Genomic DNA, 14,519 nt, shown 5'->3' on the forward strand with positions numbered 1-14,519 from the left:
ATTTGGAGAGTAATAATGGTACAGAGGTGGATGGTGCTCAGAGGAGCAAAGAAGGTGAGGACAGTGATAGTATTACCCAAAAGGCTGAAAAAGGTAGATGAAAACAGTGACAGTAATGTCAAGCAAGTGAGAAAGGTGGAGACAGTGAAAGTAGCACTTGAAGAGGTGAAGAAGGTGGGAAAGAGATGCGTGACTGGGAGTACAGAGACGAGAGATGGTTAATCAAAATGGTTTTTGATAGAGAGGCGAAGGAAGCAAAGGAAAAGATGCACTGGCAAATTTGACAAACAAAGGCATTAGCTCCAGAGTTTCACACTACAAATAGGATCATTAGACAAATAGAAAATAGGTATAATATTTGGATCAAATGGAGGAATAAATCATGCAAAAATGCAAAAAACTACAAAGTCTGCTGAAGTGGATAGTGTGTGCAGTAGGCTAGATGGATCTGGGATAACCATAGATAGAGACAATCTTTTGAGCAAGATAAAGAAACTTAAGGCCTCCAGGGCCAAATGGGCTTGATAATATTGTTCTGAAGAATGATCCAGAAATATGAGCCACAATGTTTCATATACTTTACACTAAACTAAGTTTGCAGAGTATCATTCCAGCATTTTGGAACAGATCATATATTATCCCAATATTTAAAAACAGGGAACAGACATGATCCTGTTAATTACAGGCTACTGTCCACGTTAGACACTACAGGGAAAATCTACGCAAGTCTAATATTAGATGAGCTTCAAAGATGGACAGAATCTGTAAATGTATTTGATCGATTCCAAACAGACTTCAGATCAGGATCTAGAACCACACACACTAGAAGGAAGGATGGATCTGCTCTATATGTGAGATTCATAAAATTCCGAGCAGCCTTCGATTCAGTTGATCGTGAGAGGCTCTGGGCTAAGATGGGAAAGTTTGGCTGCCCAAGTAATTTGGTGAGGGCAGTTAGAAGCCTACATGAAGGGACCACTGTTCAAGTCAGAATGGATAGCAGGGGACAATGACTGACCCTATACAAACCAGTAAAGGTGTGAAGAAGGGTTGTGTCCTGGCCCCCCCTGCTGTTTAACATCTATCTCTCTGACTTACCAAAAACAACTAACACAATTCAAAACTGTCCACCCAAAATAGCAGGACTAAAGCTCACATGCATATAATATGCTGACGATGTATCCATTATGGATTGCACATTCTCTGGAATAAACCAAACTTTAACGTAATGAACAATTACATCTGTAAAGATTTGCTTAGCATTAATTATGATAAAACAAAACTGATGCAGATATCCAGTCAGAAAGTATCTACACCAGTAATGATGTTATCTGGGAAAATAATAAAATATGTGGACTCCAATAAATATCTAGCAGTAGAATTAACTATTAAAAATTATTATGAAGAGTTTGTCAAAGCTAAGCAAAGGAAGGCTGTAATTCTGACATTGTGCATCAATATATTCACATGGGCGACGTCTGGTTATAGACTAGCCGGCGGTTTGATGCTCTGTAAAAAATGCTTTTGCACTGCCATGCTTTATGGAACCGACGTGCTCGCAATGAAGGACTACTATTGGCTAAACATGATAGAAGGGACATTTTGGCAGAAGGTGTTGGGCATGGCACCTTCTGTGTCCATTGAACTCTTATGTTTGGAACTAGATCTGATCTCTCTACCATCACATGCCTTGAAGCACATTTCCCCTAGGTGTCCACTATTGGGCATCATGGGTGAAACAGCAAAAAAAAACATTTGTTTGACCTAATCGACTGGTCCCCCAATTGGAATAGTGGCTTTTACGAACAGAAAATGAAATTTGAAAAAAGACTCAATGCCTGGAATTGGCTAACAAATTAACGACCATGTAGCCAAACTGAAAAGCTATACGGATGGCATGGCTGGAAATCATAAAAGAATGAGACCAAGAAACAATTAGTTAATATGTTCCTCACCACAAGTTCGTATATTTTTGCTGTTACTACGTATTAACAGACTACCTCTGTTAACTGTACTGGGCCCAGAATTAAAAATAGAGGTACAAAATAGATTGGTGCATTTGCAAAATAACAATGCAAAAGACAAATGCAAGGCTTGTATTAACTTGATGTGTGAAAATGGGGAATGTGTACATGAACCATTTGAGAAGATATATGGTTTATTGTTAAGGCTACTAGGATGTATATTAAGGCTGTATATTAGTTTTAATAATTATATTTGTTTATCATGAATTTTATTGGATTTGTAATTAATTGATGTTTAATATTTTATGATATATATATATGTGTACAGTTTGTAATAACTAAAACACATTAAGAGAAAAAGGTCTTGAAGCCAAGAGTTGTTGCGGTACTGAAAAAAACATGTACAAATGAAGAGTGAATAAGGGTGTTTGATAGAGAAAGGGCAAGAGAGAGGAGTAATGCCCAGAGAGAGAAGAGCTAATAGAAGATAGTAAGGAAGAGGATATGCCTGGTAAGTATAGTTGTAGAAGGAGATTGGGAAGAGTAGGAGTGAGGCCATCGCACTATGAATAAAGGATAAGAAGCCAAATTTTCAGATTATTTGGCCGCTGTAATACCCTGCCTAGCGCCCCTGGCCCACATCTACAACTTTTGGGGGGACTCCTGGGAGGTGGTGGAAGGACCCAGTACCTCCCAAAGAAGAAGAATGCACCACTGTGTAGGAAAGATACGTCTTAAAGAACTAAGGCAGACCAATGCTGGCTGTGGGTTGTACAAGGAACCCAGGTTAAGACAAGTGCCAAGCCATGGGAAACTAACCGACTTTGATATTTAAAGACTTTTTCTCAATACCAACGTTTGAGAAAGACTTTGCAACATTTATCTTTAATCCATTTTCTCCAATGTATGCTTGTAACGTGGTTAACTGCCTTTGTAGCACAATTGGAGCTTGGTACACCAACACTCGATTGTCGGCATGTAGCAGTCTACTCAGGGGTTTGCCATTTAGCATGGGTGGGAAGCTTTTCACAGTTTCCATTCTTTTGCACAAATCTGAGATGAATACATTAAAAAGTGTGGACGCAAGTGGATATCCTTATTTCAGACCTTTCTCGATTCTGATAGATTCAGTGAGCAACCCACTCCCGTCTAATCTCACTTTTAGGGATGTGTCTGAATACAATTCTACAATTGCCTCCAGGATATCATTTGGGCATTCCCAAACCCTTAGCTTTGCCCATGATCGGTGTCTATAGTGTCAAAAGCTTGGGCCAAATCTATAAATGCTACATACATTATCCTGTTGTTTCCAGCGACCCGTGATTTCAACAGGTTGATTTAGAACATGTTCAGTGATGTTCCCACCTCTTTGACAAAGCCTGACTGCATCAGGTCAAAGTTCTTGGATTTAGTGGTCCAGTCAGCCAGATCCTTCAACAATAGGTCTGCAAAGATCTTGCCTGACATGTCTAAAAGTGTGATAGGTCTATAGTTTTTAGGTTCTGACCTAATGTCCTTCTTAAAAATCGGGACGACCACCAATGTTTTCCATGAATGCAGAACCTTCCGAAGCCTTCTTATAGAACTAAACAGTACCAAGAGGAAGGAAAACCATGGCTCAATGTTCTCCTTCAGCATAAGGTTTGTCATCCCATCAGGCCAGGAGCCCTGAAGTAGCTGGCCTTTTAAATTAGGTTGACAATGACTTCTCTTTCTATTGGAAATGCCCACTCAGTGTTAAAGCACTCATTCTTTCTTGTCTCCGGATCACTATTGTTCGCAAAGAGAAAGGAAAAGTGCTCCATCCATCGATTTTCTGGGATAGGGTTCGCCATAAAGGCCGCCTGAGGGTCCTTGGGAGAATGAATCAGATGCCACGTTTCTCATATTTATTTATTTGAATCTTATGAAGCATTAGTTCTGCATCCTGCTGCAGAGTCAAATATTCTCTAGATCTGAATCAGTTGTGATGTTGCTGTTTCAATTTCTTTATCTCAACCTGCACATCTCTCTCCTTTTCTGATCTCGACAAAATCTACCAGAACGCTAATATAATCCAAGTCAGAATGTGGTTGATCTTCAGTCTGTTCATTTGCCCAGCATATCTCTCGGTTAGCAGTGCAATTCTTGGTGGATTCATAATCAGCCTATTTCTGCTTGCAGTGACTTGCACTGGTGTAAGGTACTTCTCATTTGTCTCTCTCCCCTATTCAGTAAAAGATAATTTCAAAATGTCATGATCACAGTTTTGTTTGTATAATTTAGAGGGTGAAAATTCCCAGAAGTATACTGTCCTATGCAAAGATGTAATCTAGCACCTGTTTATCCATCTCTCATTTCCATGTCACTTTTGGTGGCATGTCTCCCCTTGTCTGTCCATGTAACAGGTGTATATGTCTTCAGAATATGTTTTCTCGCTAGGCAACCCCCCCCCTTTGTTAATGATACTCTGGATTCATCTATCAGCTTGTTGTGATACAAGCAATGGATGTTTAAGTCTCTACATAGTATTATTCTTAAGTGTGACCACATTTCTAGAGACTTATTCATGAATCTCATTAATGTCGCCTGGAAAGTTTGGACTTCTTTTTCATCATGGTTGCAGTATAGGTCGATCAGAAGGTCACAGCGGTGGCTATCAGGTCTCAATCCATTTGTCCTTATTATTATTATTAATTATTTATTAATGTGATACAGTTTTAAACAAACGTACATTTTTTTACACAGAATTACATCAAACCACTGAATTATAAATTATATTCAATATACATGATGTAACAAATCACATACATCTAATAACATCGATACCATCACATCAGATCAATCAATCATTCAAGGCATAATGCATGATAAAATAAATAGGATCAAATCCTTGATAAAATCCTTGGTATAGTTGATAAGTAGGTGATGCTGTATATAGGTGCAAAACATGATTATATATTCATAAAAGAAGAGAAACCCTCTTCATATTCGCACAGATAAAACTAAACGTTTCATACTAACATACAATAAGAGCCACTACGCACCAGGGAGAGCCCCCCTCGGACTTAGTTTCAAATGAGTAGTGGCATCACGCCATACCTGGTAAAGTGCTAAATGCAGTTTAGGATTAAGAGTGTTAGCACACTGCTTCCAGAAATCTGCCTGATCCAGGTAATCTATATTGTGAACAAACTCACCAAGATATTTCCTGTGCTTTGCTCTCATCCTACAGCATTTCGTCAACACATGACAAGCCGTCTCGGGCTCAGTAGGAAGATCGCAAATCCTACAATATCTTTCTGCTATATTCAGACCCAATTCTGGGCCACAGGTTGTCAGGACTGGAAGATGATTAAGGCGCAGAAGTAGAATAAATCGCCTCAGATGTTCTGATGGGCATAGATTTAGATAGGGTTACACCTTCCCATAAGTATACAGTACAAACAGAGTAAAGCCATAACTTTTCAGACTTCTGAGATGAATATAATCACTCTGCCAATCCCATAAATTGAGGCGGCTGTGCATACTGATGAACAGGTGCCGGTTTTCTCTACCCCATTCCGGTGACCAACTAATTTCCTCAATCAAAGAAAAAATGTGAATCTCAAATTTAGCCAGTCCTCCTTGATGGTCATAAGAAACCTATTTGTTGGTTTATTATTGAGCCTGATGCAGAATTCCATCCTTTTCCTTAAAACCATGGCCTTAAGAGAAAAGATCCCTAGCTCAAGTCTAATTATCGCCATAGGGATACATTGGGGAAGGCCAAGATTTTTTCTCCAGAACTTACCCTCCACAAGTTGTAGCCATCCTAAATTCATGTTGATCAGAGGGTCTAAACCATATGTTACCATAGGAGCCAGACATTGAATGTGCAACTGACGTGCTGCCCAAATTGAGAATCCACACTGATCTCGTGTGAACTTGTAAATTAGGGCCGTAAATTGGGCTGCTTTGGTTCTGCGCTACTGAATACAAGTGAGGTAATTTCCTTTACTGTGAAATTCAACCCCTAAGTATTTATACGTACAAGTGTATTCAATATCAATCAGACCCATCTTCATTCGTGGTCTGGCCACTCTGCCAGCAGTCTATAGCAAAAGATTGGTTTTGCTATTGTTGATAACGAGTTCCTTATTTTCTGCATACCGCCATAGCTGATTGGCAGACCTTTGGATTCCACTAAAGGTGTGATCCAAGATCACCAAATCATCCGCGTACGCCAGAATAGGACAATGGCAGGGGCCTATCTTAGGGGGGCAGTTGTTAATCCCTAAAAGACACTTGGGTACATCAGAAACAAACAAGTTATATAGGGTAGGTGCTGTCACGCAACCCTGCTTTACCCCTCGGCTCAGGGGAATGGATTTAGTTACTGAGCCCTGATTGTCTAACCTAACTCGGACAGTATTATTGGAATGTAAGAGCTCAAGATAATATAGTAGGGGTTCGGGACAGCCCAGATTCCTCAATTTATTCCATAGGAGGGTGCGATTCACCGAGTCAAAGGCAGCCCTGAAATCAACATACAAAGCGTAGAGTGGGGGGTTGTTACGGGCCAAAGCCTTACTTCTCAAAGCATCCATAACAAATATGTTATGAGAAGTAGAGTAGCCGGCTCTAAAACCACTTTGGAATTGGTCTAATATACCAGCCTCCTCTACCCATTTTAGCAGTTCCTTAAGGATGAGAGCAGCAAACAGCTTCCCAGAACAGTCCAACATAGATAGGAGGCGATAATTCCCTGGTTCAGTCCTACTACCTTTTTAAAAAACAGGTATAATAGATTATTAATAGGATTTTGATGTAAGGGTCGGGATTAATTGTTTTCATCACACTCAGTCCTTTACCGTTTTTTGCAGCAGTTAACAGTCCTGACATAGGTCTCCCCTCTGATCATTTTATGGCTTGGTTTAAATAAATAGATTATGGGTCGTGCATAGGGGTTTTCATCAGCCAGACCCCTTGAAGGCATATGATGTCAAACAAGTCCCATTCCAAGTCCACGTTCCCAATAGATGGCTAAACCCTCTTGTATTCCAGCTCCCAAGGGTTAGGGTTTTTGATGGGTCTAAGTATCTCAGTTAGGCTCTTCAAGCTTTCATTGTCAAACTGTCCAGTGGTCGATTCCACCTATCTTGTTCTCTACTGGGAGATGATTCTTGGTGGCTGTAACTTCTACTCATGTTCTTTCTTTTGCGATCTGATGAGGTGCAGCGTGGAGTTGTTGCAATTTCATCTTCTCTTTAGTCATGAAAACCTCTTGAGCAGCTACTTCTCTGTGCTTGGTGGAAATTACAAGTAGTCTCTAAGTGGTCTTGCATTGTAGTCACGTCAAATCCTAGCTGTAATAGATTGCTGACCACCTGTAGGAGCAGATGTTCAACCAACTTTGATGTGATGTAGATAGCCACCATAGCCAACTGATCTTCTTCAAGAAATTCGGTTGTTTGAAGAGCGTTTGAAGAGATTAAATGAAGGTTGGGCATATGATGGACCAGCCTAAGCACATTTCTCCTGTTCAGAATTAGACTGTCATCAGTGTGAAGAATACGTTCTAATGGTAGTCGATTTATGTTACTTGGAGAGATATTTAATTTAGTTTGCATATCAGTCATTTTCAAGTGCGTTTTCATCTTAATATTATTAGGTCTTTGGTTGTTTCAACACCCTTTCTGACTCTGCCGTTTATTTTGCAAGGTTTGAAACAAAGGAGTATCTGACAGGGTCTGATGACATATGACTGATTCAGAGCTTCTCTTTTCCAAAGGTAGGGGCAGTCACCTTAAACTATAGCTCGTCTTTGATGTTTCAACAGCAGTCACCTGGTTTTCCTGAACGCTGCTTGACTTGATTAGGAGATGCATTTTTGATCTCATAGTGTGCCATTTATGCTGCACAGTGATACTTCACCAATTCAAAAAAGGAGATTGACATTCTGAATCTTGCTCTTCAAGGTTAGGCGTGGTGATATTAAATGTCACCTTTTTGGTGTTTACTTCTTACTCTTTTGCCTTCTCAATAAGAGGGTCGGTCTTACGATTCAATTCAATTCTTTGTGCCCCAGTTTCCGTTATCACTTGTGTCATATCATTTGGTTGCAAAAACATACACTCTCTACAGTTTTGTTTATTTTTAATCAAACTGTTAATTAAGTTTGGATTGACTGATGTCTCTTCATCAAACTGATGTCTCTTAATCAAACTATTCATTAAGTTTCAATCAACTGACGTCTCTTCATCGGTAATAGTGTATGTCAACATGTCCATGAAATTGACATAGAAAGAATTTGACAGTGAGAGTTGCAGCTGCTCCACTGTGATTAGACATTTCTTCTTTGTGTGCATCAGGAAAATCTTTACAGACAATGGTTTTCGACTTTGATCTCACATCTTTGTTGTTTGTTTTTAATTTTTTAGTTGGGTTTTGGTTTTTAGATTTCTTTTGTTGTATTCAAATGTTGAGGAGTTAAGCTCTGATGAATTGGATGTTTCTGCCTTTTCTCCTCTTTCTTTTACTTTGAGAAAATAGCACATTCTTTCATTGGTTTACAATTTGTGGACAAGTATTCTCCTTGCAACTTCACTTCTGTGTGCTCCTGTCTTCTATAGTCTTTTGGTCTTATACATCCAACGTGGTATAATTCTCATTGTTTGTCCCTGCGGTGGAAATTATACCATCGGTGACTGTGTCCAAGAGTCTCAGATCAATCGTACTCTTTTATCTATCTCGATGAGTTTCAGATGTTACCTGCTTTGTCTTTCCCGTTGGTTACAATTTCCGTCTCTATTTCACAAGTCGACACCTGACTTTGTTTTGCCAATCATAAGATTGGACATCTGTATGTGTTTGTCAACCAACACTTGCTTCTCTCATTTGCTTTTATCTGCTCCATGTTGGTTGATTAGTAGTGTATTGGATCTCTGAAGTCTCCTTTCGTGCTTGTCCCGAATAATTGGATCTAGGATAGACCGGAGGATGTTCGTGGTTTGAGCCAAGCTTTTGTCCATATTTTCCTGTACAGCAGTTACAAATCCCTCCACGAAAAAGATCTTCAAGTGCATCAGTGCTAAAAGTGTTGTAGGGTTTTAAAGTTGCTCATGCAAGGACTCATAAAATGTTGTAAAGGGCGCCATTGTGATGGTTAAAGCTGTCAGGATGTTCGTGTCTATCCCTGTAGGTTTAAAGTTGGGTTCTCGATTTTCTGTGCTTTGCCCTGCAAGAAGAGTGTCAATTTCATTGGTTATCTGTGAAGCACTGTTGCACTTGGCCACGTTCCCACAATCCACCAATTGAGGTTCTAAAAAGTCTCCCAACTAAAGTGTTGGCCATTTATCACTTAGTTTGACTGGTGTCATATTCGCGCCCATACCGCTCTTGATAGTAAGAGCGGATTCTTCACTTCTTGTTATTTTATCAATTTCTGTATCACCACAATATGATCCTGTAGGGCTTTGAAGGAATGGCTTGTTATGCAATTCAAAGAAGGTCCCTGCCCCCCCCCCCGGTTAATTATCATCCTTTCATTATCTTTGATGGCTACTGTTTTCATGTTTAGCTCAGTCCTGGATAAAGTCGCTAGGCCCTGGTTAATAAGAGAAATTATTTCGTGTGGGTCCTTGTCACTATCTTCGTAGTTCACAACAGAGCGAGTGTCTGCATACAGTCCATAGTTTGCAACATAAATTCATTGTGGATCTCTGCCCTGTTCTCATGCGTCACATCCTGTGTGGGGGTTACGGTGGATGCTAGTCCCGATTGTACAGGTGGCAATGTTTTTCGATAGAAAAATATGTGGTTCATGAATGGTTCACCTGCTCCCAAAGTCAATGACTTCCAAGTGATTTTGAATTTCAAAATGTGTCCTGGAAAACAATTTACAGGCAGTTTGGTCATTATACCTAAAGGCTCCAGGTCTTTATTTGGGCCTCTAAGTGACACCCCTCGTACATCGCTATTAGATGTCCTTGCTACTTCAGACGTCAACAGTGTTTTTTGTCTTTGTATTTGTGGAGCCTCCAGTATAAACGGATCAAGTTCATGTTCACAGTCTAGAAACTCAGAGTGTAGAGGTTCCCGGGGTTCTAGAGGCTCAGTCCTTTGTAGTTCAGCAATATGTGAGGTTGTGCATGTGGAGATTTCAACCGAAATGTTAAGGAGTGGATGTGGGAGAGGGGCATCCCAAAAAGCATTCATGGGATCCCTTCGTTCGTCATCAGTATCTAATGAAATGTCTGCCTCTCCCCCATGTTATGAGCATCCACATCCAACGGTTGGTTGCAATCCAACTCGACCAATTCACCCATATTCAGCAGTTCCGCTGGTCTCGAATCTATGGTCGCTTTCTCCATGCAAACGGTGTGTGGTCAGCGGTCTGCCAAGTTGCCAAGTCGCCAAAACCTCATCTCAGCTCAACTCCACAAATGCTCTGAGTTCGGCTCAGGTATTTTCAAAACAAAGCTCTGCCTCCAATCCGCAGTACAATGGTGAACAGACTTGCAGGACAGCGCAGCACAGCAAACTGCAGAGACTGTCTCACCTCATCTCAGCTCAGCTCTGTGACACAAAATAATTAGATTAATAAAGGCGGTGCCCGGCAGTTCGCGCCAGAGACCGGAGCCATCACACGTCTCTGGCGTGTGTTGTTGGCATGCATGGGTGCGTGTGTCTGCATGAACGTGTGACGGCCATCGGCCGACCCCGCAGCATACAAAATTGGCGACGAGGCGGGATCGGAGCTGTTCTTCCCGTTTTTCTGATGACGTCGGCGAAACAGAACACGACCCGCAGTCGCGGACCCGCTCTAACAGCCGGCGGCCATTTTGAGTGCTCGTTCACTACGACATACGCAGTGGTTGTGGCCCGCTTCGGGTGCTCATGCGCCATCTGCCCGTTGCAAGCAGTTGCAGCAATTTTTGGACACTCCACAGCCCAGCTGGTGCAGGGCTGTGACACAAGAAGTGACAGAAGAGCCAACAGGAAGACTCTGTCACAGTTGGGAGTCGGATCACCAGTCAACCCGCAAAGACAATACTGTGAGTACCTATCGTGATGGGTGAAGAATCAGATGATGAGGGTGCCGTTGCCCCAATACCACGCAGAGTGCGCACCACTCTGGCTCCCATGCCTGAATTTGACACCACGGGGCCTCCATCGAAACTTGGCCCAAAATGGCTCATATGGGTCAAAAGACTGGAAATGATGTTCAGAGCCTCTGGTGAGACAGAAGACGAGGCAAAGATTGCCATCATGATGTACTCCGCAGGCACTGAAGTCCAGAAAATATACGACTCCCTCGACATTCCAGTGGCAACGTATGACGCTGTCAAACAAGCACTTCGGGATCACTTCCTACCCTTAGCGAATGTTGACTTCGACAGGTTTGTCATGGGGGCAGAAAAACAACGGAGCGAAGAGTCATTGGACCAGTTTTGTGCCCGTTTGAGACACCTAGCGAGCTCCTGCAGGTGGGTCAACGAAGAGGAAATGGTCCGCAACTAATTGCTGCAAGGATGCTGCTCAGGAAAACGTAGGAGGAAAGTCCTGAGGGAACCAGGGCTGACCCTCCGGCAAATCCTGGACATGGGAAGAGCGTATGAGCTGGCAGAGGCCAGAGGTTCGAAAATGGACGCAGCCACGCATCCCAGGAACGAGGAGGAGGCACTTGCAGTCGGACGTTTCGCACCTGGGAAGGCCAGATGGACACCGAAGAGGGGAGAAGGACCGACGACATCAGGTACCACTCAGTCGTGCTCCTATTGTGGATATGACCTCCCACACAGAGGTGAATGTTCAGCCAAATCACGAACATGTGGCATGTGTGGGATACCTGGGCATTATGCCAGGATGTGTAGGGCCGCCATGCCCGTGGCAGCAAGCAGAGGACCTGAGAGGGCTGGTAGAGGTGGCACTCGCACGGTGAGAGGCATATCGTCCCTTGAACAGGACGTGCACGATCTACACATTGCCGAAGAAGAGGAAGAAGAGGAGGAAGACATTTTCTTCATTTCCAGCATCGCAAATGGCCCTGGAACTCGACGAAGACCCATATGTACTGTAGACATTGGAGAGATTCCCACTCCAGTCCTCATCGACACGGGAGCTTCAGTTTGCGTACTGGCGGACAGACATTACAACGCACTGACAGGCCCACCAACCCTGTCGCCCTCCAAGGCTCAGATATACGCTTTTGGTGAGGACACTCCCCTACCCATCCAAGGGGTATTCGTGGCCCCAGTGACCCATGGCCAGAACAGCATCAAAGCGAGGTTTTTTGTAACGAGTGTAAGTCTGCACTCTCTTTTAAGCTGCGCAGCATCTGAAGCACTAGACCTGGTTCATTTCACGTTTGCTGTATATCATACGGATCTGGACACCCTGCTGGCACGCTTTGAGGGACTCTTCACGGGCATAGGGCAACTGAAGGCTGAGCCAATAAGGCTCCACATTGATGAGTCAGTCAGACCAACGGCGCTGAAACATCGTCGCATACCGTTTCATCTGAGGGCTCAGGTGGAAAAGGAGCTGCAAGACTTAGTGGAACGAGATATCATTGAAAAGGTGGAAGGGCCCACCCCGTGGGTCTCCCCAATTGTAGTGGCCCCAAAGCCCAAACAGCCTGGGGCTGTACGCATTTGCGTAGACATGAGACTCCCTAATATGGCCATAAAAAGAGAACGTCATCTCACTCCCACTCTGGACGACATTGTTGGAGAACTTCAGGGTGCAAAATTATTTTCGAAACTAGACCTGAGAGCGGGTTACCACCAGTTGGAGCTACACCCGGAGTCTAAATATATTACGACTTTTACAACACACGAAGGACTGTATCGTTATAAAAGACTCAGTTTTGGAATATCCTTGACGGCAGAAACCTTCCAAAATGCGATCAGGGGGGCTCTGTCCGGACCAAAGGGAGTAATAAACATGTCAGACGATATCTTAGTCTTTGCCAAATCCGAAGCAGAACATATCAAGCGGCTGGAAAACACTTTTCACAGACTCCACAGCCTCGGCCTGACGCTGCACAAAGAAAAGTGCAAATTCTTAAAGGACAGCTTAGAGTTTTTTGGATTTGTCTTCCATACGGGAGGCATATCCCCAGATCCTGAGAAGGTGAGAGACATTCGAGAGGCGTCCCCTCCCACGTCCCCGGCAGAGGTCCGCAATTTTTTAGGGATGGTAAACTACTGTGGACGGTTTATTCGAGATTTGGGGTCCCTTTCTAAACCCCTGAGAGCACTCACTAGGAATGAGGTAGCATGGACGTGGGCTGGAAAGGAACAGAGAGCATTCACAGCCATCAAGGATGCTCTGTCTGAACAAGATACCATGGCATATTTCAACCCGTCCAGGGAGTCTGAAATCATAGTGGATGCCAGTCCAGTGGGACTCGGGGCGGTTCTCGTGCAGGCGGATCAACAGGGATCCATGCGACCAGTTGCATACGCCAGCAAGGCACTTACAGACACGGAGAGAAGATATTCTCAAATTGAACGCGAAGCCCTCGCAATACTATGTGGCTGCAAACATTTTAGACTATACATCCTAGGGAAGCCTGTTGCAGTGGTGACGGACCACAAGCCCCTGATTCCCATTCTGGCAGGCGCATCTTCCAAACCGCCACCTCGGATAGAGAGGTGGATGCTATCCCTCATGGAGTACGGGGTGAAGCTGGTATACCGCCCGGGTACGCACAACCCTGCAGACTATTTGTCTCGTCACCCCGGTGCTGGACGACCCAGAGACACTACGGAGGTTGCAAATTGTGTGGACATCGTTCACATGGTCGTCGAGTCTGCGCTTCCCATTGCTTTGACAAGGCAAGAAATTGCCAACGAATCGAACTCGGATGAGGCATTTCTGAGAGTCAAGGGTGCGGTAGCTTCGGGAGCATGGCGGGAGCTCCTTCTGAACAATGCCAGGAGAAATGCAGGAACGCAAAGAGACTTGCAATTGCTCTGGGGTGCACGACATGAACTGTCAGTGTCTGCCGATGGTCTCCTTCTGAGAGGGCACCGAATTGTGATCCCCAGGTCACTTGTGCCGAAGGTCCTTCAGCTGGCACACAACGGACACAAGGGGATGACCAGAATGAAGGCACGTCTCAGACTCAAAGTCTGGTTCCCCGAATTGGAGAAGAGAGTGGAAGAGTTTGTGAGGGCATGCATCCCGTGCCAAGCCACAAGCCCGGCGGAGAAGGGACAACCGATTCAGACCATGGCAAGGAGTGAGTTACCCTGGAGGACAGTACATGCTGATTTTGGCTCTACCGGAAGAGGTCTACATTTCCTAGTGGTAACTGACCAATGGTCCCGATATCCAGAGGTGGAGCTCGTCGAGTCCCAAGCCACCGACCACACAACCCTGGCCATGGACAAGATATTTGCTACCCACGGTTTCCCCATCATGTTCTGACAATGGGTCACCCTTTCAAGGACAATCGTTTGCTCGATACTGCGAAGAGAGAGGGATAAAACACCAAAAAGTCACCCCACTATGGCCAAGAGCCAATGGAGAAGTAGAGCGATTCATGCGCACACTAAACAAGGTGTTTCGCATATCCGAAAATGG

This window comes from Ambystoma mexicanum, chromosome 8 (genome assembly GCF_040938575.1).
Source record: "Ambystoma mexicanum isolate Mex_15411 chromosome 8, UKY_AmexF1_1, whole genome shotgun sequence".
Classification (NCBI taxonomy): Eukaryota; Metazoa; Chordata; class Amphibia; order Caudata; family Ambystomatidae; genus Ambystoma; species Ambystoma mexicanum.